At 40.5% G+C, this 27,290-nt stretch overlaps 1 long non-coding RNA gene across 2 annotated transcripts; it reads right to left on the bottom strand.

Annotated features, from left to right (window-relative positions):
• Positions 1-7,281: 7,281 nt before the first annotated feature.
• On the bottom strand, positions 7,282-22,294 carry LOC117673962 (uncharacterized). Of its 2 annotated transcripts, XR_015731195.1 has the most exons (6): positions 22,243-22,294; positions 21,622-21,835; positions 16,045-16,110; positions 11,042-11,365; positions 9,946-10,011; positions 7,282-7,490 (listed from the first exon to the last, which is right to left on the bottom strand). It is a non-coding gene; the product is annotated as an uncharacterized LOC117673962 (long non-coding RNA). The 2 variants fall into 2 exon arrangements; XR_004593626.3 differs by lacking the exons at positions 21,622-21,835; positions 22,243-22,294 and adding an exon at positions 20,246-20,356.
• Positions 22,295-27,290: the final 4,996 nt, after the last annotated feature.

Raw genomic sequence — 27,290 nt, 5'->3', positions numbered from 1 at the left:
GAAAGGATGGATTGTAGATATTTCAGTGTTTTTCCATCTTTGTGCATATAATAATTTAATTGCAGTTACCATATATAAAACCAATCTTTCATACGTCTTTTCTAATTGGCTATCCATAAGTTTCAACAAAAATGATTCTAGTTTCATCTGAATATTTTTAAAATTATTTGCATCATCATGTTATTTGTATCCATTTTGGGGGGGGGGCTTTTTCACAAGACTGCTATTTATGGTAAAATGTTCCTTCAGGTTTTACACATTTCCAACATTGATTAGAAATATCTTTATACACTGTTGCAATATTTTCAGGATCAGACTCAATAAAGATAATAGAAGTTAGAGCTTTAAATATATTTCTTTTTAATTATGATAGGCATTCTATATTCACTGAATATTCAAAGTAGAAGCAGTGAGAATGGTGAGGGTGGCTCCTTATATATACAAGGGGTGGAGCTAGGAATGGGAGTGGTAAGTTATGAATACATTAAAGTCCAAAGAATAAGTTAACCTCTGATGTTCCATATATACATTATTTACACATTGGAGAATAAGGCATTTACATCTGACAAATCCCCCTCTAAATGCCGGTTCGTTACGCAACACCAATTACATTCTGATTCAGGACAATATAATACATATAATTTAGAAGTTAAATATTTGTGTTGTTTAGAAGGTAAGGGTTTTGTTAATATGTCAGCCAATTGTTCAGAAGTATCGCAATGTATTGCTTTAATGAATCCGTCTTGAGACAGTTGTCTCACATGTTTAAACTTTATATCAATATGCCTGGACCTTTGTCCAATTGCATCGGATCTGGATATTTCAATGGCCGCTTTATTGTCTTCATGCATAATAAATGGTAAAGTGGGTTTCTTCCAAACATCAGTGATCAGATCATTGAACCATACAAGGTTATTTGCAGCCTTGGACAAACAAACATATTCCGCTTCTGTAGTAGAAGTGGCTACTAGTTCTTGTTTACCAGTATACCAGTAAACTGGACAATCATTCAATAGAAAAACATAACCAGAAGTACTCTTTCTGCATGATGTATCACCAGCCCAATCTGCATCAGCATAACAAGTAATTTTTGGTTCCCTGTCATTATTGGGTTCTAACATTAAACAAAAATCTAATGTACCCTTCAGATATCTTAGAATTCTTTTGACAGCTTCCCAATGATACAAGGTTGGTTTACTAACATATCTTGACAATAGATTGAGAGGTAATGCAATATCTGGCCTAGTCCAATTAGATATATAAAGGAGTGAACCTATAATTGATCTGTAAAATGTGTTGTCTTTAAACTCAGGGGAAGATTCATCAATGTTTCTAAGAAAATCAGTTTGCATAGGGGTGTCACAGGTTTTGGCATTATTTAAGTTACATTTGTTTAGGAGTTCGATGATTTTATCTTTCTGTGTAAGTTTGAATCCCCTTTTTGTTTTGTTAATTTGCACACCAAGGTATTTATTCACTTTACCCAGAGATTTCAGTGAGAAGTGTTCATTTAACTTATTTACAAAGATTTCCCTGCTCTCTTTATGCTTTCCAATGTACAAAATATCGTCCACGTAAATTAATACAAATTCAATATGATCATTACTCTTTTTTACAAAGAAACAGTTATCAGCAGTAGTGGCGTTGAAATCCATGGTCTTAAGTACTTTTACCAAGCAATCGTACCATCTTTTGCCGGATTGCTTTAATCCGTACAGACTCTTATTTAATAACCAAATTTCGTTCTTATTAGTGTATTGACTGTGTGGTGCTCTTACATATATTTCCTTATCTAATTTTGCATGTAAGTATGCGGTCTGTATGTCGTATTGGAATACGTCCAGGTTGAGTGCAGATGCTACTACAAGGGCTGTTTTGACACTCTCTGTTCTCACTGTGGGTGAATATGTGTCAGTATAGTCTTCTGGATACTTTTGTGCATAGCCTTGTGCAACTAGTCTAGCCTTGTATAAGGTATTGCCTCCTTCTAAGTTCTTAATTTTATAAATCCACCTGGTACCTATAATTGTTTTATCCTTAGGTGCGATCGCAGGTGTGAATACATTTAATCCTTGTAAACTTTCCATCTCTTTTTCCATAGCTAGTTCCCATTTTTCTCTTTCCTCATGTGGAAGTTTCAATACTTCTTCATATGTATTAGGTGTTATTTGTTCTTCATTCATATGCATTATGTAATCTTTGTATTTATTTGGTATTTGGTTTCTATTGTTTCTTATAGTTCTTTCAGGCTTGCTATAATTATCATGCAAATATCTAGCTTCCTTTTTTGTTAATGTGTCTGTCTTTATTTTATGCTGACTATTAGTCCAGGTTTTGGTTTTGTTCTTGTTTTTGTTAATATTTTGATTTTCTGTTGTTCCTTCCTCGTAAGATATCGTATCTTTACATTTGTTAGGAAATATTTCATTAAGGTGCAATTTTGACCAATTGGCCTGTTCATGGAACACAGCTGTTCTGGATACTATAAATTTGTTATTACTATCAATAAACCTGTACCCTTTGGTTCCAGTTTCGTATCCCATGAATCTTAATCTCCTGGATACGTTTTCTCCCTTTCTCCTCAATTGCTTAGGTATGTGTACGTCTGCAGTGACTCCAAATATGTGCATGTGTGATAATTTGGGTTTTCTATTGTACATCACCTCATATGGTGTCTTATTCACAATACTGGACCAGGTTCTATTTTGAGTGTAATTTGAATAATGTAATGCCTCTGACCAAAATTGTTTGCCTAAACCAGCATCCTCTAATGTGCATCTAATCATGGTTTGTAGTGTGGAATTTTTCCTCTCTGCAACTCCATTTTGAAATGCAGAAAAAGGATTGGACGTGAAGTGTAACATTCCTCTATCCTTTAACCATTGGGAGAATTCTTTAGACATGAACTCACATCCCCTATCTGTCATAATTTGCTTTATTCTGATATTATGTTGTGTTTCTATACGTTTGTAGAATTCCTTAAATTTCTGAAATGTTTCATCCTTGTGCTTTAATGTGTAAACAAAACCATAGCGGCTGTAGTCATCCACTATTGTTAGGAAGTAACGTTTTCTATAGGTAATTGAGGGACTTAGTGGACCAACTAAGTCCATATGTACCAAATCAAAAATATTGTTAGTTGATCTGTTAGATTTTTTTGGTCTGGGACTGGTTTTTAGTTTGGTGGATTTACATACTGAGCATTCCAAATAATTTTCACAATTTTTTATTTTGACACCTTCTGCGTGTTCAGTCATTTTTTGTACTACAGGAAAGCTTGCATGTCCTAACTTCCTGTGTAAGATGTGAGCACACTCATCATGAATTGGTTTACCTATTTTTGGTTTCTTTTCCTTGTATGTATTTTTGTGATCATGAGTTATTCTACACTCATCATTGTCACTGTTACTGACATTTTCATCATCTGCTTCAATACAATCTTCCATATTTGAATCAATGTTATGTAAACATCTTTCTTTAGTTATCAGGTAGGGTAGACCTCCTTTTATCATTACAGTACCTACATTTGTTTTGTTCTTTTCTATAGTTGCTTTCCCCTTTGAGAAAACTATATTGATATCAGATTCTCTGCTTAATTTTATGGCACTTAGTATGTTGTGAGGTATTTCTGGGATTAGTAATACCCCCTCTATTTTCCCTAGACCAGGCAAGGTCACATTTCCTTTGCCTAGTACTTGAACCTTTTCTTGATTAGCTACCTTTATCACAAACTTATCTTCTATAAATGAAGATAATATACTTTTGTTGTTGGTGGTGTGATTTGTTGCACCAGAGTCAATAAGCCAATTGTTATTCTCATCCTGCTGTGTTCTGGTGCTGTCTTGTTTATTTAGCCCATTTAGTGACCCAGATTTCCTCTCTTTTGAATTTTCTCTACCCCCTCTACCTTCTTTGTAATTTGGTGGGCTTCTATATTTGTGTCTATCTGTGGAAGATTGTCTGTAATTATATTTGCTCCTATATTCTGGCCTATGTCTCTCTCTTGAGACTTTGGGGCAGTCTCTTCTACTATGTTCCCTGGATCCACAATTGTAGCATCTAAAGGCCTCATTATGTTTATCTTGAAAGACTACTTTCCTAAAAGGTTTGTGGTCTGTTTGGTTACTGGATCGATTTTTTCTTGAATTGTCTTCTGCTATTAATTTGTTAGATAGACTTTCTATGGATAAATATCCCAAATTAATGGTATCTAAGTGTGACATAAAGCTATCCCATGATGGATCAAGTGAATTGATAATAACACTTTTCATTGTTTGATCTGAAATCACTTCCCCCCTCAATTGTAGCTCAGCCCTTATTTTGTTTAGATTTATCAAATGCTCACTTATAGAAACCCCTGGTTTTACTCTAGAGGAAAAGAAATCCTTAGACATTCTTGTGGTTGTAGCTACGCTATCGCTGTGAAATAGATTAAACATGCATTGAATTATTTCTGATACAGTTAGGTTTGGTTTGATGCTATGATACATTGCAGGAGACACGCTAGATATTATTATGAAAAATGCTCTATGATGTAAACAATCTATTTTTAAAGTCCAAGGTCTTCTTGGAGGGCTAGTTATAAAGAATAGTAAATTTTCTTTCATGAAAATAACCTGAAGCTGTTGATACCACTCTTGTAAATTAATGCCATCAATTCTAAGTTTTGGGAAGTCACTGGGTAAGTTACCTACATTATTCTGTCCATTACTTACAACCTGGGGCAGTCCGTGATCTCTCAAGTGCAGGAAATTACAGAACGGCATTGGGATGCTTGTAATGAGTCTGCGCGGTTCTCTGGCCAGTTCAAGTCCTTCTGGGTCGTCTACGTAGTTTCGCACATGCGCGTTGCTCATTTCTTCTTTGGTGGCGTCGTGGAAGGTTCTCTCCCTTTCAGCTCTCTCGATCCGCTCCTCCTCAGATGAGTCGGTCTCTGGCTCGGTTTTTGGGGTTCTGGTGGTGGCGACGGTTCTTTTCTTCCTTTTGTGTGCGTTGGCACTCGATCTTGTCTGTGGTGTAGGGCGAAATCGGCATGGCTCTCTGGGCTCGGGCGTCGTCGCTTTCGAAGTCAGGATGGGAGCGTGCAGGTCTTGAGTCGCCGGTTTGATTTCTTGCTTCTTCGTAGATGTCTTGGTAATTTTCAGTCTTGGCCCAAAAGCAGCAAAAAGCGTTTTCATTGCTGATTTTACTTGAGATTTTGTTAAATCGTCTTCACTTTCTGATTTTGGATCATCTGAAGAGTTTGAGACTTCTTTCTCACTTTCTTCGTCTGATAGTGTTTTTCGCGCCAGAAATTTTGAACTGAGCGTTTTGATTGGCTCTGCTCCATTCTCTTTTGAGGTTCGTTGAAACCAAGATGGCTGCCATTCAAAATTTCGCGCGGGATCACATCTTTTCTTTTTAACAACTATTTTCTCAGTGGTCATCTCACTTACGGTTTTTTGATCTTTGAGTTTTTCTTTAATGACATTTTTCTCTCTCGCTGCTCCGCTGTTCTTCAGCATCTCCTGGAGGTCCGCGATGAGACTTTCATCATTTTTTTGGCTTTTTAGTATCTTTAATATCTCTGACCTGAGTTCGTTATTTTCTATTTCGATTTCTTCTTGGTCATTATTTTCATTCATTAGTTCTTCTTCTTCAGTGGTGTATTTTTCGGATTCTCTCGAAATCGCATTGGTGGATTCGTTGATCATCTCTTGATCAGTTTCTATTTCTTTGCTGTAGGCCCTGGTGTTGGGCCTATCTTTCTTGGACATTTTTAATTACTTATTGAGTCAATTAACCATCCTCTGCTACCAGCTTGTTGCAATATTTTCAGGATCAGACTCAATAAAGATAATAGAAGTTAGAGCTTTAAATATATTTCTTTTTAATTATGATAGGCATTCTATATTCACTGAATATTCAAAGTAGAAGCAGTGAGAATGGTGAGGGTGGCTCCTTATATATACAAGGGGTGGAGCTAGGAATGGGAGTGGTAAGTTATGAATACATTAAAGTCCAAAGAATAAGTTAACCTCTGATGTTCCATATATACATTATTTACACATTGGAGAATAAGGCATTTACATCTGACATACACCTTAATTTCTCTGATGTCATATACCAACAGTGTATTATTTAATAATTCTTTCTTAAAATCATAATGCAATATGAATTCCAGATCTTTTTAGCCACATTCTTTCCCATTGATCCATTTGTATATCATTACCAAAAACCTTAGCCGGTATCATCGTGCAGTGTTTGATTTGTTCTTCTTTTTCAAATCTCAACAGACATTTATACACTTTAGCAATCTCATGTTCATCTCTTGTACATTATTCATTTTCAAATTTTGTCTTGTTGTTCAATTCTGATTACTTTTTAATCTATACTGAATCTCTCTTAATTGTGCATATGTAAAAAAGAATTGTTGAAAAATAAATCCTGCTGCAGTTTATTTATTTATAAAATTTATTGGTTGCCCAGCTTACCTCAGGGTAGATTGTTCTTTTGACTTCATCTTAAGTTTTCCATGTTCCTGTACTAACAAATCTTGATACCTCAATGTTCAGGGTTTTTTTTTTTTTTGGCTATATAAGTAGTCCTCAACTTAATTGAGCCAAAATTTATGTTGCTAAGTGAAACATTTATTGAGTTTTGCTCCATTTTATGATCTTTCTTTCTTAAGTTAGTAACATGGTTGTTAAGTGAATCTGGTTTCCCCATTGACTTTGCTTGTCAGAAGGTCGCAAAAGGGGATCACATGACCCCAAGGACAATGCAACCATCATAAATACAAACCAGCTGCCAAGCATCCAATTTTTAATCACATGACCATGGGGATGGTGCAATGGTTGTAAGTGTGAAAAACAGTCATAAATCACATTTTTCAGTGCCGTTGTAACTTTGAACAGTCACTAAATGAACTGTTGCAAGTTGAAGACTACCTGTAAAATGCTTCTTGTGTTGAAGCCAATAAAGGTATTTTGGGGCATACCTTGGGATTATATTTATTCCGTTTTAGTACTCAATTGGGGATTTTGTCCGGATTTTTATTTTATCCATGGATTCCACCTAGATCTAACCCATTTCGGACTAAATCTTCCTTTTGATGGCTTCTTCCAATTTACCACTTGGGTCCGGTTTTATTCTGTTTTCAAAAATGATCTTGTTGATGGATGGATCATGAGAGTTATGAGCCCCTTCTATTGGATGGAAAAAATAAAAGTTCAGTTATTTATAATAGGTGTCAGGGTTCCAAGTAACATCCCCAACCAATGAAGACTCCCAGGCCAATAGTTCCTCAAAGTTCCATTTTATTAGAGATGTCATATTGGCACATCTGGGAAAACCCAAATCTGAAAGCTCCCGGGTTTTCCCCACCCAAAGGAAAGTTGAAGTTCCTTCCTCTGCATCCACATGTCCATCACATGGTCCAATCAATCCACTGTCCCAATTGGAGATGCCTCCCAGTCACGCCACTCCAGGTGCAGGCTGAACGTCCTTGACTCTCAGAGAAAAGAATGTTGTTATGGCTAAATACTTCTACTAACTCCATGCAAACTCCCCTCCCAGTTTCCCACAAACTAAGTGTGGCAGCCCTGAAGATCTAAAAGAAAAGATGGCCTCTAGGACTGACAATAAGTCTTTAATGCAAGGACCATGTGCACTCAGCTTCTCCTTCCCATCACCCCTGGTTTTCTCCATTTCCTTGCCTTTCTGGGCAAACACATAACATCTGTTGGGAACAGCATTATTCAGCAACAACTTTTTCCAGCTGCCCTCCACATTTGTCACATGTTCTAGACCTGTTTGGTTTATGTATTTGCTTACAGGTATTATGTGTATTCAGCTGCACTCCATGAATCATACTTTCCTTCAAGTCAGATATCTGCACAGTGTGTAAAAACAAAGAAGTTCATCTACATTTTTTTACAACCCTATAGTCCAGTGGTGAAATGTAAAATTTATTACTAACAGTGGGCGTGGCTTGGTGTGTGTGGGGTAATGTGACTGGGTGGGCGTGGCCAACTTTTTTTTTTACTTTTAAAAGCATTTTTTACAACCTCTTCGGTCGAAGAGGTTGTAAAAAAATGCTTTAAAAAGGCTCTGATAATCAGGCAACTCAGCTGGGATCGTCAGAGCCTTTTAATAGCATTAATGCTTTTTAAAGGCTCTAACGATCCCAGCTGAGCTGTGTGATTATCAGAGGCTTTTTTTTTTACTTTTAAAAGCATTTTTTCTTTGGCCGAAAAAATGCTTTTAAAAGTAAAAACAAAAACTCTGATGATTGCGCAGCTCAGCTGGGCATGAGGGGTGGGCAAGGATTTTTGTTACCAGTTCTCCGAACTACCCTCCGCCATTGCTACCAGATCGGATGATCTGGTCCGAACCGGGAGCATTTCACCACTGCTATAGTCCCTTAATTTATGGCAGAGTCGGGCGACTGGATGGAGCTGAGCATTTACTGGCCATGAGGCTGGAGATCAACCTCTCTCCATGTTCAATATTCTTGTATTTTAACATTTCAGTCCTTTGATATTTCTCCGCTGGTCTGGAGTTCGTCCTCTTCCATTTTACTCTCCTCGTCATTTGCCGCCCATTTACGCTCTGAGTCTTTCTCTTACTCGCTGCCCCTCCAAAAATCACTTTCTCCCCCTTCGGTTTTCGGTTGCTCACACCTCTGTTCTTCACACCGTACTCACTCTTCTGCTTCCCGTTGGTCTCGTTCGGGGCGTTGGGCCTCTGAGTCAGCCGCGCCGGCTGGCTTCTTCTAAGCTTGAACTGAGGGTCCTTCTTGGTGTGGCTGGAGATCGCACCTCTCCTCGCCTCCTCCGAAGATTCCCCTCCTTATTACCGGTCCCTCCAGGACCGATCTTTGCCCGAAAGGGCACCAAAAACTTAGAAATTCGGCACTGGGAACAGAGCGCTTCTTTTCCCATGCCGCCTCAACCCTACGTCACCGCCGAGAGTGTTATCTCTCCTCCAATTGTTTATTTTGGTATGGAACCTGGATTTCCAGTTTTTAAAAAATATGTCTACAATTACTTCCCACAATGGAAAGACAAACCAGGAACTTTCTTTTGTAGTTTGTATGATTAATTAATTAAGTTTGGTTATTATTATGAATTAGTTAGGTGCTATTTTCCAAAGTACCAAAAGGCAAGACAAAAAACAATTGATGGAAATTAACCAAGGGGGGAGCCAACCTAGAACTAAGGAAAAATTCCCCAACAGTGACAACAATTAACCAGTGGAACGGCTTGTCTTCAGAAGTTGTGGGTGCTCCCTCACTGGAGGCTTTTAAGAAGATATTGGACGACCCTTTGTCTGAAGTGGTATATGGTCTCCTGCTTGAGCAGGGGATTGGACTAGAAGACCTCCAAGGTGCCTTCCGCTCTATTGTTCTGTATATTATAAGTTAGCAATGGATATAAAAAAGCAGGAATTAGAAGTATATGAAAAATGTTTCAGACTTGAAACATTTCAAGTTGAGACTACCTCAATTATTTCAAGCCCAAATGGTTCATTCCAGACATGGTGGGATGGTTTTGAGCTTGAAACAAGGCATTGCTAGGCCAACATTTTGCACTCCCCATCAGGAGTACTGGGGCTTTCTAACTGCCTCATCTCTCAGATCCTGGAAGCTTTAGAATCTTATTGTTTTAACAAAAAAAGCTGTTGGAATTATGATTACAGGAAAGTAACTGGTCTCCTTTCTGAAAATATCCACTGATTGGAAATAAGAGGTCTGTATACAAGCTGAATAGTTCAATATGTCTTCATATCTACAATTGTTTCTTAAAGATTATATGGCTTTTCCTTTCCACAATACTTTCAGTGCTATCCTACACATAAATCTTGTCATGTAAAATGTCTAACTTACATATGCTCCTATTTCCCTATGGTCTAGCAAGGGTTAACACTACTACACAACCCATCACTCCCACAATCCCACCTTACCTTGACTCCTCCCCCTGGGTACAAAATACCGTCCACATGGGTACCAAGCCAGTTCCAACTACATACCTGCGAAGAGAAGACAAAGGTCAGTTACAAGTGTATACTTAGGCCTATGATATATTTATGCCTACAAATAAATAAGCTGCAACAACCACTACTTTGTATTGAGAGTTATTGGGCTAGATCCTCCAAATTAACAAAATGGTAGCAGAGGATGGTTGCCCATAACTCGAAGCCATGTCTGAGCAAGCTGCATACTCAACGAAGAAGAACAGAATAAATACCAGAGCTTTTACCAGACAGATGGCAGCGCAACTAACACTCACCGGAGCCATACCAAAGGCCACTCCGACTGGAAACGTGCGGACCATCGACCTGAGCACACCATTCAAGGGTGAGAAACAGTGGGAAGAAGAAAATGATGACCACAGAGACACATCACGAGAGAATGATGACCTCAGGCAAGCCATACTGAAAATAATGGAAATGCCTGCCACTAACGAGGACCTCGTCGCGAATCTCCAGAGCCTACTCAAAAGCCGTGGAGCAGCGATTGAAGGACCGGAATCAACCCAAGAAGTCACCACCCTGGTAAGAGAGGAGCCATCTCAACCTGGCACACCAGAAGCAGCCAAGTCTATTTTCGTGCCCTTTTTGCGGCGACCATCTTTGAACGACCAGCAGCCAATGGGAGGCCTGGATTCAAACCTCTTGGCGCGAACTAGCCCCAAACTCAAAACAAATAATGGGCCATCTAAAAATAATGAAGAAAAACGGAATCAAGTCACCAAGAGCTCATCTACCGAGCTCGAAATAGAAAAGGCCATCAAGACTCTCACGGCAGCATTCGGCCCCGCTTATAAGCCGCCAACGCTTCCTCCGAACCATGAAACGACCCCCGAGGTCTGAAGAAATACCCAAATGCCCACCGACGCCAAGACACCGACCGCAACACACCAGAGGAACACGACACCCACCACCAACAGGTCTCAACCATCCGCCATCAATACATCGGTCCCATGGTGTGCTGCGAACCAACCAACCATCTCACTACCGACACAAGACCCGAGGCCCAGGGGCCAAGCAGACCACTCACCAGCACCGAAGCCTCCGCCGGGCTTCCCGTCCCATCCCACGACCAGCGTCTACAGACCGGAGCCAATCGCCACAACCATCAACCAGCCGATCTTCTGGAGGCCCCACCCGGCGAACACGAGTCTCCTGGGCCTCCCGCCGACGCTTGACAATAATCCCGTAGCCCAGGACCAGTTCCGGACCTCCACTGCCCAGCTCCAAGTTCCCAGGGGTGAGTCCGACCTTCCCCTGGCAGGGCTGGGCCTAGCTTCAGGAGCCGCGGCCGTGAGCTCCTCACCCGACGGCTCCCAGCAGAGAATGAGCTTCATGCATGCTCAGTTTCCCCCTGTTGAAAGTGAAGAAAAAAAAATGACTGCCTGTTTTTTTAACCTGTCAGCAAGTATACCAATTCCTTACTGTGAGTTTCCACACATTCAGGACCATGGACAGCTGCCTTTTGTAAGTAGCAGTTCTTACAATTCTGGGACTTTACCCAATGGGTTCCCCAAACTTCAATTAGATGGGAAAAATCTCCTGGAGTGGAGCCAACAACTCCAAATAATATTTATGAGGGAGAATGTACTTTTTCTGATATCTAAACCACCCAAGAAGCCATGGTCTTTTGAAACTGACTGTATACACCACAAAGCGTTTTGTTTGTTGTTAGCAAGTATCTCACCCACCATGTATCCCAGCATAGGCAATCACCTGACTGTATATGAGGTTATGCAGAAACTCTATAGCTTATTCTACAGTAGGAGCAGGGCTACACCACAAGAATATCAAGAGATTTTCACTCTGCCAGACTCAGGCCAGGGGTGTCCATGAGTGAACATTTACTAAAATTCAATGCCACCAGGGCTAAATTACTACAGAGAGGTGAGACCATCACAGAAGAAAGCATGATGAGTATAATCATAAACTCGCTAGATCCCAGCTGGGACAATTTTGTCACATAGTTAGACAGCCTGAGCATAGGGCACATATCATTAGATAGCCTCACCAACTGGTTGATTGCTGAGGATAGTTTAAGAAGGGACCGCCACCTGTCCAGAAAAGACCTCAGACCACCCAAAAGGGTTGAGTTTCAGGACAGAATAAATAGCATCCCTGAATGTTTCTCATGTGGTTCCAGGAACCATTTCAAAAGGGACTGCCCCAGAAATACCAGGGACAGGGGGTACAATGAGCGCAGGGAAAGGCCTGAATCCAGACGAAGATACCAAAGGAGACACTCTCCTTTGGTATCCACCCACAAAGGAACGAGGATGCCGATGGTCTCCCAACCCCAGACGAGGTAGAGAGCACAGGCACAGCTCCCGAGACAGCAACACAGGCTCTGTATATGGTTTCAGGTACGGGGGACCAACTCTCAGTCAGGAAGAGAAACAGAATATCTGGCTCATAGATTCAGGAGCCACCAACCACACGGCATACAATGCCAAATTATTCACCACTCTTACTGAGGTGAACTTCAAGATAAAGGTAGCCAACCAGAGCAACGCCAGAATAATTGGAAAAGGGAGCGTATACATCCCAGGGATAGGAAAAATAGAGGGGATGCTGTTCGTACCTGAAATACCATACAACGTACTGGCCACCATAAAGTTAAGTCAGGACACTAACATTGAGGTGGTATTCAGGGAAGGTAGGGTGTACATGTCCAGTAATGGAGAAAACATCGGGGAAGTAACAGTACATGATGGCCTATCATACTTCACACCGAATGAGGGCAATCAATAGTGTGTAAACGTAAACATGACCAGTGAGGGAAAAGAGAATGGAGAAACAGAGGGGGTCAATCAGGAGACCACCAGTTGTAAGTTATCTGGAGGTGACACAATTTCCATGGGGAAGCCCGTCCATGACAATTGCGCCCACCTCCTCCATAGGAGACTAGGCCACATTGGGTTCCCGGTTGTCAAAAAAAATGTTTGAATGTACTGAAGGTTTGTTTTTTTTTTTTAATTTGATTTATATGCCGCCCTTCTCCGAAGACTCAGGGCGGCTTACAATGTGCTCAGCAATAGCCTTCATCCTTTTGTATATTTATACAAAGTCAGCTTATTGCCCCCACAACTGGGTCCTCAATTTACCTACCTTAGAAAGGATGGAAGGCTGAGTCAACCTTGAGCCTTGGCGAGATTCGAACCCTGCAGTAATTGCAGGCAGCTGGTCTTAATAACCAGCTTAATAACAGGGTGCCTTAAACCCCTGTACTACCAAGGTTTGAAAGTAAAGAGTTGTGAAAATTACCTTGAGTGCTCTGTCTGTAAATGCTCAAAAATCAGGACTAGGCCGAGACCAAAGAAATCGGGGCGAACCACTGACTCCACTTTTCAATTAATACACATGGACCTGGTAGGGCCACTGAAACTATCTATCAGGTACAAGGAGAGGTTTTTCTTAACCATTGTGGATGACTTTAGCCGCTATGGTTTTGTATACACACTTAAACACACTTAAACACAAAAACGAGGCGTTCCAGAGATTCAAAGAATTCTATAAGAGTTCTATAAGAAGTCTATAAGGTTCAACACAATAACAGGGTCAGACAGATAATGACAGACCGTGGTTCGGAGTTCATGTCCAGGGACTTTTCAAAATGGTTGAAGGAACGCGGCATACTACATTTCACCTCCTCCCCATTTTCAGCCTTCCAGAACGGTGTGGTAGAACGCAAAAATGGCAACCTCCAAACCATGATGAGATGTGTTTTAGAAGATGCAGGGATGGGCTAAGCCTTCTGGTAAGAAGCTCTCCATTATTCAAATTACACATTAAACAGACTATGGTCCAGCGTAATTGACAAAACACTGTATGAAATGATGCACAAAAGGAAGCCCAACCTGGCACATCTGCATGTGTTTGGTGTCCCAGCAGATGTCCATATATCCAAACAGTTAAGAAGAAAAGGAGCAGGGTCTCCAAGAGACTAAGGTTCATGGGATATGAACCAGGGACAAAAGGCTTCAGATTCATAGACAGCAACAACAAATTCATGATGTCAGGATCAGCAGACTTTCATGAACACTCCAACTGGTCAAAATTGCACTCCAATGACATCTTCATTGGGGGAGACATATCCAAATACAAGCAGAGAGAAAGGGAGCAGGACACAGACAAAACAAGAGAACTCAGAACCCACAAACCCAAACACCATGGACTCAAGATTGAGAATGGAAGGAAGGACACCCCACACTAAGTTTTGACAAACTCACAGATAAAGAAGCCAAATGTCTACATGAGACAGACATACCACCAGACAGACCAGTCAGAGCAAACAGAAACAAAACACCAAAAAGCCTCGAGGATTATATCATCTCCATACAGACGAACAACATTACTCCCAACTCATATGAGGAAATACTCAAACTTCCCCAAGAAGAAAAAGAAAAATGGGAACAAGCCATGGCAAGGACCTACAAGTATATACACCATCCAGAGTACCGGAAGATAAAAAACCAATTGGGACTAAGTGGGTATACAAGATTAAACCCCTAGAAGATAATAAGGTATTATACAAAGCAAGACTAGTTGCCCAAGGTTTTGCTCAAAAATACCCAGACGACTACAAAGACACCTACTCCCCCACAGTCAGGGCCGAGAGTGTCAAGAGCGCCCTAGTAATAGCTTCCATCCTAGGACTAGGGGTATACCAGTTCGATGTACAAACAGCATACCTGCATGCCGATTTAGACAAGAAAATTTATGTCAAGGCCCCACTGGGAATTGACAATGGGAAAGGTAGCACATGGCTCCTAAACAAAAGCCTATACGGTCTCAGGCAGTCCGGCAAAAGATGGTATGACTGCCTAGCCAGGGCCCTCAAATCAATGGGTTTCACAGCCACCTCAGCAGATAAATGTTTCTTCATAAAAAAGGAAAAAGGCTCAATCGAAAATGTCCTTGTTTACGTAGACGACATATTATATATAGGGAAACAGAAATCCAAATGCGATAATTTTGCTGCTGAACTAAGAAAACATTTCTCACTCAAATCATTGGGGACAGTAGATAAGTACTTAGGGGTCCACATAATCAAAACAGATAAGGGTTTCTGACTCTCCCAAAAGGAGAAAATCGTAGAGCTGTTACACAAATGTAACATGTCAGGAGCCAAACCCAGTGAAATTCCCATGCAACCGGACTTCCTAAAGAATATGTACAATGAAGCGGAGCCATTCACAGACAACAAATTATACAGGTCCACCATAGGCTCACTGCTATACATAGCTAACTGGGCAAGGCCCGATATTGCATTAGCAGTCAACCTATTATCCAGACATGTCAGCCAACCCACAATCTACCACTGGGATGCCATCAAGAAAATACTCAAATATTTAAAATACAGTGCTGATGCCTGCTTATGCCTTGAACCCGACATATCCATGGAACCAAAACTATCATGCTACGCTGATGCCGATTGGGCAGGAGACATCAAAAGCAGGAAAAGCACTTCTGGGTATGTTTTCTTCCTCAACAACAGTCCCATACACTGGTATACAGGTAAACAAAAACTAGTGGCTACCTCCACCACCGAGGCAGAGTTTGTCTGCATGTCCAAGGCCGCCAACAACCTAACCTGGTTCGATGACTTACTCAATGACATTTGGACAGAACCGTTGTATCCCATAGTCATCCACGAGGACAACAAGCCGCCATCGAAATATCAAAAGCCGATGCCGTTGGTCAAAGATCACGCCACATAGATATAAAATGCAAACATGTCAGGCAACTCTCAGAAATCGATTTCATCAAGGCCGTACATTGCAACACCGAGGAGCAAACAGCAGACATACTCACCAAGCCATTACAACACAAACAACACGCATATCTTATGTCAAAATTATGTGTATACATGTAAATCATATATACAGAAGCCATATACTCACCACCAGTTAGACATTTAGAGGGGGTTTTGTCACGTAAAATGTCTAACTTACATATGCTCCTATTTCCCTATGGTCTATCAAGGGTTAACACACTACTACACAACCCATCACTTCCACAATCCCACCTTACCTTGACTCCTCCCCCTGGGTACAAAAGACCATCCACATGGGTACCAAGCCAGTTCCAACTACATACCTGCGAAGAGAAGACAAAGGTCAGTTACAAGCAGTGGTGGGATTCAATTTTTTTAACAACAGGTTCTGTGGGCGTGGCTTAGTTGGGGGTGTGGCTTGGCAATCATGTGACTGGGTGGGCATGGCTAGCTGGTCACATGACTGTGTAGGCGTGGCTAGCTCGTCATGTGACCGGGTGGGCGTGGCTATGTGCATAGGGACTACTCAAAGGGCTGAAAAAAGTCATTTCTGACTGGGCCTCGCACTTCTGACCGGTCCTCACACTTATGACCATCCTCACATTTATGCCCGTGCAGCTTTCTTAACAACCATGTCACTCATTTCACAACTGCTTCTCTTCACCATGGTGACAAGATAGGGCAAAAGCGTAAAATGTGAGGACAGTCGTAAGTTCGAGGACTGGTCAAAAGTGCGAGGACCAGTCAAAAATAACTTTTTCAGCCCTCTGAGTAGTCCATATGCACAAAAGGACTACCCAGAGGGCTGAAAAAAGTGATTTCTGACAGGTCCTCGCACTTTTGACTGGTCTTCGCACTTATGACTGGTCATCATTTATGCCCATTGTAGCATTCTTAACAACCATGTCACTCATTTCACAACTGCTTCTCTTCACCATGGTGACAAGATAGGGCAAAAACGTAAAATGTGAGGACAGTCGTAAATTCGAGGACTGGTCAAAAGTGCGAGGACCAGTCAGAAATAACTTTTCCAGCCCTCTGAGTAGTCCATATGCATAAAAGGATACAGCAATAGAGAGGGATGAAGGAAGGGAAGGGAAATTAGAGTAGGAGGGAGGGTAAGAGAGGGAGGAAGAGAGGAGGAGAAGGAGAAAGGAAGAGGAAGTAGGGAGGAGAAGAAGAGGGGGAGGAAGAGAAAGTAAGAAGGAAAGAAAAGAGAGAGGTGGTAGGTTTGAGGAGAAAGATTGCTGTACAATAAAAAAGATGAAAGGGAAGAAAGCCAACCCCAAACAAATATAAAGATATTAAGATAAAGAATGAATTGTTAAACTTTAAAGAATAAAAGAGAACAAATATGAATAAATAACAATAATTAGAAACACACATACAAACATACAATGTATTTTCTTTCAACAGAATATTTGGCCGGTTCACAAATTTAAACAGTGTTTAGTCATTTCAATTAAATTTACAATTTCTATATTTCCTTTTTGCCATATTTATTCCTCATCTATTTTTGTAAAAAACCAATATTACCCTTCATCCTCATCTCTAATCTTAATCAAATTCAATTTTTCCCTTCTATTCTATATTATACCCCTTCCCATTGTCATCTATTTTTATATCCATCCTCACATTGGTTAATTATGTAATATTAGTTGTTTAATATAAATTAAACATTTTAATATAAATCAATTAGTTATATAACTACCTTTTTTGTATATTAATCAATATGAACATGAATATTCCAATTATTTTCATGCAATCCAATTTCTTACAAATCAATTAATTATATTTACCAATAATAATAAACCAAATAATTTCCCCCATATATTCCTCCAAACCACAACTTAACCATTTCTGCTTTCAGAAATATACAATTAATAGTATCTCAATTATTACAATTCCCTAGTTAAATAGAGCTTTTTTTCTTTTGTGTTTTAAAATCCTGAACTCTCCTCTTTTTCCCTAAATTTCCCATTGTTTGCACCTACCTTTTTTGGTGAGGAAAAAGAAAAGAATTCTGCCTGCCTAATTTTCCAACCTTGCAGCAACAGCAAAGCAGTTTCAGTTTCATGTTTCAGCAGAGCTAAGGGAAAAAAAATTTGCTCCAGGACTCTTTGCAAGGAAGCAGAAGAGCCCTGAGCAAAACAGCTGAGACAAATCAGCTGAGAGCCGGGAGGCCAATTAGCCTATGCTGAAGCTCCATGGGCCAATAAAATTACAAAAAAAACACCGAACCGTTTGTTAAATTGCTGGCTCCCCCGCCCCTCGCCCACCACTATTTATTGGCAATAAATAGTGGTGCGGAGGGACGGGGCAAGCCAGCAATTTAACAAAGGGTTCGGCTGCACCACTGGCTATAGGGTGGCCCTTTGAAGACCCGCGGCAAGAATTTGAAGTTTTTTTGTCTCCGGAGGCAGCAATAGATTGGGAGTGGGCGGGGTAAGCGAACGGCCGGCGATCCAACAGAGCAGAGAGTGAGGGTGAGTGAAGGTGTGGAAGCTGCTTTCTCCATCCTGCTCTCTTGCGTCCGGAGCCGGTGGGGAACCACGTGGCAGCCCACGTGGATCCCAGGCAGCGGAACTCAGGCTAGGGAAGGGGTGGGCAATTGTGGCTCTTTTACAACCTGTGGCCTTCAACTCCCAGAATTCCTGACACAGCCAAGCTGTCTCAGGAATTCTGGAAGTTGAAGTCCAAACGTTGTAAAAGAGCCACAATTGCCTACCCCCTGGTTACGGTAGGCTGGCGCCGCACGGGTGGGAGGTGGGGCGGGGTGAGGGGCGGGCGAGCCAGCAATTTAACAAACAGTTGGTGTGCTGCGGGGCCAATAAATTACAAAAAAACACCGAACCATTTGTTAAATTGCTGGCTCGCTCGCCCCATTTATTGGGAATAAATAGTAGTGCAAGGGGCGGGGCGAGCCAGCAATTTAACAAAGGGTTCGGCCGAACCCCCTAGAACCCCCAGAATCCCACCACTGGTTACAAGTGTATACTTAGGCCTATGATATATTTATGCCTACAAATAAATAAGCTGCAACAACCACTACTTTGTATTGAGAGTTATTGGGCTAGATCCTCCAAATTAACAAATCTGACTGACATTAATCCTTGTTTCAGATTGCCGCCTTTGTAAGTTTTTGTTTATTTTGGAAAGCTCCCAGACATGAGTTTTGTGTATAGAAATGTAATGTAAAAAAATCTAGCTTTCATCCCACAGAATTCTGCAGTAGCATGTCTGTGGAACCCGTAGGCGAGGAAGCAAAGGAGTGTGTAAAACGTAGTCTTTCATTCCTCTAATTATTTGCATTTCTCCTAAGGAAAGCATGTAGAGCAACAGCTGATGGAAAAAAGAATTCTATAAAAATAGTCTTGGTTACCTAGCAAAATGAAGAGACAGAATTAGAGCATCTCGTGATGCATTGGACTAGTGTAGTTATTGGCAATGAATACTGAATTTTGTTTCCAGAGTACATTTGATCCAGAATCATAGATCAAAAATTTCACAGAGCACAACAGACAGACAGACAAATTATTAAAAGGTGAAATATGTGGCTAATTGCCTTATAACATGAAAATTAATCTGTCAAATTTTATTTACACCCCAAGTTTCTTTATAGCCATCATGGCTGAGCAATATTTTGCGGTAGTTATTGAGATTTCTGCAGATTTATCTGCTAATAAGGACACATTTTCTTCTGTAGAACAGTTAAGAACAATTTGTTAAATGTAGCTACTTTCATTTAAAATAATGTTGAATAAAGATGTATTTCTTTAATTTATGTCTCATTTCCATAAAAATAGTGTTCATAATGGCTAAAATTAAATACAGATAAAATCACTACTATAACTCCAAATCCACATTGACAATGAGTAAAAAAAAAAAAAATACACTTGTAAGTATGCTTTTGAGTTTCCATTACATTTAAAACATCAAAGCCCATCAAATAAAAATACATAATTAGGAAATAAATAACTGCATGTACCAGAATAATACATGCTTCAGCAACAAGTCATTTTTAAAGTCAAAGGCCTGCCTGAGTAGAAATAATTTGCCTGCTAATGAAAGAACTAGAGAGATGGCAGGAAATCCCAGAATCTCAGATCGGCTACTGAAAAGACTTGTTTTGTGTTTATGTTTCTCCCGAGGACCCAAAAACCCAGGCAACCCCATAAGGCTTCAATAATGCCCTTTGTTGTCATTTGCTATGGCTAACGGGAGCAGAATAAATAATGCAAAGTAGCACACAATTTAATTTATACATGCATAATGTATGCAGATTGTAGAGCCTGTGCAGAATTTGGATTACTGCTGGTGCACCGAGTTTGATTATTTGATATTGCAGGATCCAGAGTTTACATATTAAAAACTCCAGAAGAAATAAAAAGAAATGAAGGGTAAGGGACACATTTGTCCCAAGAGTCAAAATTTCAAGTTGCCATTTTTAAAACCAACCTTCTTTATTTGCACACCTTCTGAGCTGCACACAGCTTTTCCTGTGAGAAGTTGAGAGGCAGGGACCCCAGCAATCTGCTGTATTGAAGAAGACTAAGGAAAGGAGAATCTATTAAATGGCAGATGACAGGGCAGTTTCCCACATAAGAAAAAAACAGCATGGCTTCTGCAATGAGAAGCCTGCAAAATGCTTAGCAGCAAAAACTAGGCTGATTTCTAGGCAGCAGAGAGCCAGACTGAGCCTTTTCTTGTCATTACAGGCTGCCTCTTTGGGGAGGGGGGAGATCTAGGATGGGAAACTTCCTGCCTCCATTGTTCTCAGAGCATTTTCTTTAATTTCAGAGTCAGTGCTTCAACAACTTATCACGAAGAAAGAGAAGAGGGGGGAAATGCTAAAGGATATGGAGACAGATTGGTAGCAGTCTCTCACAGACTCCAGCAATAAGGCAATTGTAATGACAATAAAGAAGCAGACACCAATGCTGGGTGAAATGGTCCTTTAACTTTCATTAAACACAGCAGCATAGGGTCAAAAAGAGTTTCTAAAACATGGGGTGGGGGGTTGGGGAGAAGTTGAAGACAAGAAAGCCACTTTCTTGTTCTGCACACTTGGAGCAGTGGCTTGGACATCCCCACCACCCGGGTCCCTTGTGCATCATACACACACTTGAGACTTAAGAATTAAACAACATCTTCAAGCACCGCATGCTTTTTAGGTTAGAAAGAGATGCTGTCTTTGAGCAAGCTCCATAGATGTCCTGCCTTTCTCTTAACTGTTCTATTATCCTAGCTGAGCAGGATGGGATAATTCTAGATGGTGTTTTTTTTTTTTAATCAGGACATTCTTGCCAAGTTGAGCCAGCAAACAACCTGTGTGCTAGAATCACAAACAAGCCTAGTTATCCAACTGCATCTGTCTTGCATACTGGCTGTATTGGCCAGAAGTGAGAAAAGTGCTTAACACACATCTTTCTGCCCAGAAAAGAATCCAGAGAATTAATGGCAGGAATTCTGAAATAGAAAAGGACTTCCAAGATGGTCACCAAGATGAGACTATTGGCAAGGCCACTTGGTGAATGTTACATTTCCTTGCCCTCCTTCTGGAGCAGTGGTGGGTTTCAAAAATATTTACTACCAGTTCTGTGGGCGTGGCTTGGTGGATGTGGCAGGGGAAGGATACTGCAAAATCTCCATTCCCTCCCCACTTCAGGGAAAGAATACTGCAAAATCCCCATTTCCTCCTGATCAGCTGGGACTTGGAAGGCAGAGAATAGATGGGGGCAGGGTCAGTTAGAATTTTTACTACCGGTTCTCTGAACTACTCAAAATGTCCGCTACCGGTTCTCCAGAATTGGTCAGAACCTGCTGAAACTCACCTCTGTTCTGGAGCCCTTGTCAATATCAGTTCACCATCTCTTGAGCAGTAGAACTGGGGTCCCTATCATTCAAGCTGCAGTAGTTGTAGTCCAAAAGGAAGAATAAACAAATTCTGCCAGCAACTTCCTAAGGTGGCCACTGTCGCTGCCTTAAGATATCAGTCAGCTGGCAAGGGATTCATAAATGATTATAGATAAAGCACTGCAACCAAAGCTGTAGAAATGAAACAAAGGGGCAATTAAACGGAGGATGAGTAAAGGACATATGGCAGCAAGATAGCTACAGCAGGGCTAGTTAACTGCCATCAAAGACAGGCATATTTCAGCCATGTGGGGGATTGCAAGCTTGGTGGGAGAGCCTCTATCTTTTTCCTTCCTAGAACACATGGCTATAGAGAGCTGTTTATTCCTTGCCCTATATTCAGTGCTAGGCAATTGAGAAGGCAGTCACTCTCTCTCAGCTTTAGGAAGAAGTCAATGGTAAGCCTTGCAGTTGCCAAGAAAATTACAGGGGCTCATTCAGGCCAGGAGTCGAGACTAACTCAAAGGTTGTGGGGAGAGAGAAAGATTTTCATAATTTTATCATGCATGCTGAGATCCCAGAGCAACATGGGAACTGACCTTGGGAGAGTCAAAATCTCAGCAACACATCCAGATGTCATTGCATTCCTTTCCAATGATTGTTCCTGGACTGTGCTCATAGAGAGATGGGGAAAAGAGATAATAAAATACCCAAGGAATCGAAATATAATGGGGCACAATTTCTGCAAAGATTGGAAGTCATAATAACTGGCCCAAGCCAGAATAATAAAAAGAAAGTAGCTCTTTTGTGATATGTCAGTTCCAGTCATTCATCTTATCTAAGACTTTTGGAGTATTCCCAAGCAGAACAAAGAAGCGAACTGAAACTTTTTAGTTAGCAGACCCTCCCTTACTTATTAGCCCCTTTCAGAATGATGAACTTCTCACCCGGTAGATTGGTGTAAGGAGAGAAATGTTTACAGTGGTGCAAACATGCATGAAAAGAAAAATACCCTAGAGATAAGCTTTCAATTAAAAACCAGGAAGTTAAAAATAGGGTCTGACAAGGATTTTCTTGCCCTAGAAAATGAGACCTTTTTCCCTCCCCCATTTTTACAACCCAGGTAATGAGATGGCAGAGCTTATTACTGTTTTTCCCCTCTCTCTGCCTGTTAAGCTTTGTAGTGCATTTGCAGATATTACAAAGAGCTTTAGGAGTGTATTTTAAAGTACCTGACACAAAAGTGTGCTGTATTTCACAAAAATGTCTCAGTGTTAAGAGAAATAAAATACTTCACTTCAATAAGAATGTCATTTAGGGAAGGGAGGGGAGTTTGACAAGGTGGTGAGAAGTCGAAGAGGAAGCAATCAAAATAAGCAAGGAAATTAGACTTTAAGAGCCTAAAAAAAAAGGAGGGGGGATTCCAGGAAAGGATATTCTTGCCTTTATTGCATTATAGTGTTTATTGAGATTTTAGTTTCCTACTCAAATACAAGGAGCTGGACTTACTCTCTCATTGAATAAGGAAACAAATTAAAGGCAATAATTTATAAAGCCTGGCTCTCCTATTATTTTGCTGTAATGAAACAGGGGATAGATAGATAAGCAGTATTTGTTTAATTACTTTTGTCATTTGTTTTGTCTTAAGACAAACTGTCAAGTTAATTTAATGTTCTCTTCTTACAAATTTCATACCAAATCTAGGGATATGAAATATCTGTATCTCCCAACCATCATTATGAAAACGCACACTGTTTTACCCTGAACCTCTTTAAGTATTCTGCCAGACAGGTGGAAGCCCTGGCATTAAATGGTCACTCTGTTTGAACTTGAGCTTAGTATACGGCTTGGCTGTTCCAAAATTTCAAGAGAAGTTTTTTTGAATATGCAAAATACACAGCCCCAGTCTGAGTTGCTTAAAGAGCTTTCATACACAATTTTAGTACTATATATTATTTTGATTTATAAAAATATCTAAATCATCCTGTGCCAACTTATCCCCTTTTAAATTGCCCAGTGTTAATGGAAATTGAAACCTAGCCCGTATGGAGAGACTTAGGTTGGCAAAACTTCACAGAAGGATGTATTTCCTGCACTACAGGTAATCCTTGATTTACAACAGTTCATTTAGTGACTGTTCAAAGTTACAATGGCACTCAAAGACTTACAACCTTTTTCACACTTATGACCTTTGCAACATCACCATGGTCTTGATCATGAATTCAGACGCTTGACAACTTATTCCTATTTTTTACAGTTGCACTGTCCCAGGGTCATGTGATTGATTACCTTTTACGACCTTTTGACAAACTAAGTCAATGGAGGAGCCAGATTCATTTAACAACCATTTGACTAACTTAACCACAGTGATTCATTTAACAACTATAGTAAGAAACATTGTAAAATAGGGCAAAACTCACCTAACAAATGTCTTGCTTAACCAATATAAATGTTGGGCTCAATTATGGTCATAAGTCAAGGACTACCCGTATTTCTTGGCTATTTCTGGATATAAAAACAATACAAAATAATTGATTTAGAAAGGTGGCAAGTCCCATACCTCAAAGCCAAAAATGGCTTATTTGAACTGTTTTATTAGCTTCAATTTTCAAATTCAAAGTAGTGACTTATCAATTATTGAAGGAATTTTTTCCCCTAACCTTAATTCTGTACCCCTTACTTCCTTTAAAAATCTGATCAGATCCTAACCTATATTCCAGTCCTTTTCTTTAGGGCAGGGGTGTCAAACTCAAGGCCCACGAGCCACATCTGGCCCACAGGGTGCTTAGATCTGGCCTGCGTGGCTGGCCTGGAAATAGCAAAAGATCTGCTAGCAAAAACAGGGTGTGGGGGGCCCCCACATGTGCAGCCCCCATGCCCCATTTTTGGCCTGGACAGCCTCCTGTAGCCCTCTGACAGCAGCTCCCCCGCACCCTGTTTTGGCTGGCAGAGGGCTATCAAAACTAAAAACAAAAGGAGAAATGTTTCCCCTTTTGCATTTGAACATGCAAGAAAGTACAGGAAAGGAGAAAGGGAAAGAGAAAAGGCAAAGAAAAAGAAAAAAAGATGGAAAGAGGGCAAGGAAGGAAAAATAAGGAAAGCTGGGAAGGAAAAAGAAATTAGAATGAAGAGGGAAAGAGAAAAGGAAGGAAAGAAGGAAGGAAGGAAGACTGTGATGAGAGTGAAGGGAAGTCCTGCCTTAGCACTTGGCCACCACAGGTGCTTCCCGACACGAGTCCCATGTCACGCCCACCATGGCCATAGCCACACCCATCCTCAGCCCTGAGGTCAAACACAATGCTGCCCTCAATGAAATAGAGTTTGACACCCCTGCTTTAAGGCATAAAAGATGGCAAAATACCAGACAAATCATTAGATTGCACGTTTTATGTTAAGAAAATTCAGGAGATGAAATTGTTGAATTTTCTTTTCATGACCAGATGCTAAACACGGTTGTAGACTTCTCAATATTCTGAAAACTTTTTGGTTAAGTAGTTTTGCTTTCTCCTTGAATTATATGCCAGTGTTTACTTACTTACTATACTGTATTTGCTTTGTTAAATATTACTTTATCCAAAACATGTTTAACAAAAAGTGTGCAGCATTGGAGAACGTTTTCTGTTTGCCCCCTTTATTTGGGATTCAGAAACATAGTTTACATTTACAGTGTATACAAGAGACAGCATATACAAAATACAGTAGCTAAAAAAAATTTCAATGGTTAAGATACAGCGCTGAGACTGAAATTCAGTGGGTAAGTGGCTTCCAAGTCTGGGAGTTGGGCGATTTATCAACTACTTCACTTCATCAGCAGGAACATATTCTTAATCTGGGCAGTTCTTGGTAGTTATTGTTGCTAATATAGGCCCTAGTTGTAAGCAGTAATTAACAACTTTTGCTAGAACTCTGATCTGTCCTGGATAGAGGTCGCCAGACGACCCATGGATTCATAATCAGACTGAAGTACAGTAATGCATTGCATGGATGAGAAATCTTTCTTTGTGAGCTGCCACCAAGTATGGTAGCTATGTGCCATGGATACTCCTACTGCACATAACTCACATGCTCAAAGGGATATATTAGCTGCCCTCCCTTTTTGGGAGGTGGTGCCTTCAAGTGTCATGGCAACTACATGGTCAGTTCTCTGCACAGTATTTTCAGAGGCATTTCATCATTGGCTTCTTCCTAGAGCGGAGAGAATGTGACTGTGAAAGTAGGACTGACTCAAAGTCATCCTGTTGGCTTTTGGGCCTAAAACGGGACTAGAATTCAGGTTTCCTGCTTGAGTCCAATGCCTTAAACACGAGAGCAGACTGGTCCTCATTAGCTACCTTGTCAGGTTTCGATGCTATCTCAAAATAAATGCATTTCCAAACTGCTGATCTTTAAGGTAGCTATCAAATTACATTTATGTTTGTTTACAACACTAAAAAGGGATAGGCAATGTAAAAAACAGTTGTCTTTAGTAAAGACATTTTCCATCTTTACATTCAGTGAAATATATTTTGCTTATCACACCAGTTTGCTAACATTCACTTTGCAATAGTGGAAAGAAGGGGATTCTTCCTAGTTGCATTCACTGTGTCCCTATTGAAAATAGACTCACAGTAGGGAGTTTTCTGTGAACACCTTAGTTGTCAGTATTGTTAGCTGCCCAGTGAAACTTACCAATATTTTATCATTCTTTTTAACTGGTTGCTTTTATTCTATTTTGTCATCTTATTGTAAACCATGTTGATGCTTGCAGTTAAAAATTAAAAATGATACAGAAATATCAATACAAGTTTTGACAGGACAGTAATTACTCCAGCTCCTTAACAACACTAATGCCAGTAGGTACATCATAATTATACAATTCTGGATGATTAAATGACAACCAAGATATACAAAAACCTAACTCTTTGCAAGTAAAAATTGTCTATTGGGCAAAATTATAATCTTGGAAACGTTTTGGGGGATGTAAGTCACACGTCTTAACACATCTCACTCCCACACCAAAACCTTGCTTCACCTGGTTGGTAGTTACTTTCATGAATGAAAGCAAATATATGGGTCCCAGGATAATGTTGCAGAATCCAATCAATCACTGGGATCACTGGTTTAATCTTCTGAGCTTTTGGACTTGTGCTGGACTCCATCCTCAGGGAACTTCTACCAGAATGTGTGCTTTGGGCTATTCTAGACATCATAATTTATGTGGTGCCTGGTTGTGTGTGGCTTATTGGTTGATTGGGATGTTGATGGCTGGCTATTAAGTCATTGGCTGTTGTTTCCATGTGCTGCCAAGTCCTTGGCTCCTAAGTACCTGACATGCTGATGATAAATCAGAACTCCTGTTGACAGTCAAGGGGCATGTTTCCCAGGCTTCAATAATTTCCCTGGCTATCTTTGTACTTGCTCGCCAATGACCTTAATTACTTGACCTAGTTGGTAGTTACAAGTGCTTCTGGAATCAGAGCCTCTTCAAATAGTCATATGACTTAGTCATCTTTATTGGACTATTGCAATGTCCAGTGAAGACTATTTGGCAACCATATTTATTCTGGAATTCAGTGGCTTGAGAAGTTATGGGTGCTTCCCAATTCGTCTGGATAACACCACCATATTGAGAGCTGTGCTGGTTGTGAGTTGCCTGCATCTGATCTGG

The sequence above is a fragment of the Pantherophis guttatus genome, chromosome 1, assembly GCF_059756535.1.
Source record: "Pantherophis guttatus breed Tessera chromosome 1, ASM5975653v1, whole genome shotgun sequence".
Classification (NCBI taxonomy): domain Eukaryota; kingdom Metazoa; phylum Chordata; class Lepidosauria; order Squamata; family Colubridae; genus Pantherophis; species Pantherophis guttatus.
This window is presented reverse-complemented; position numbering and strand designations above follow the sequence as displayed.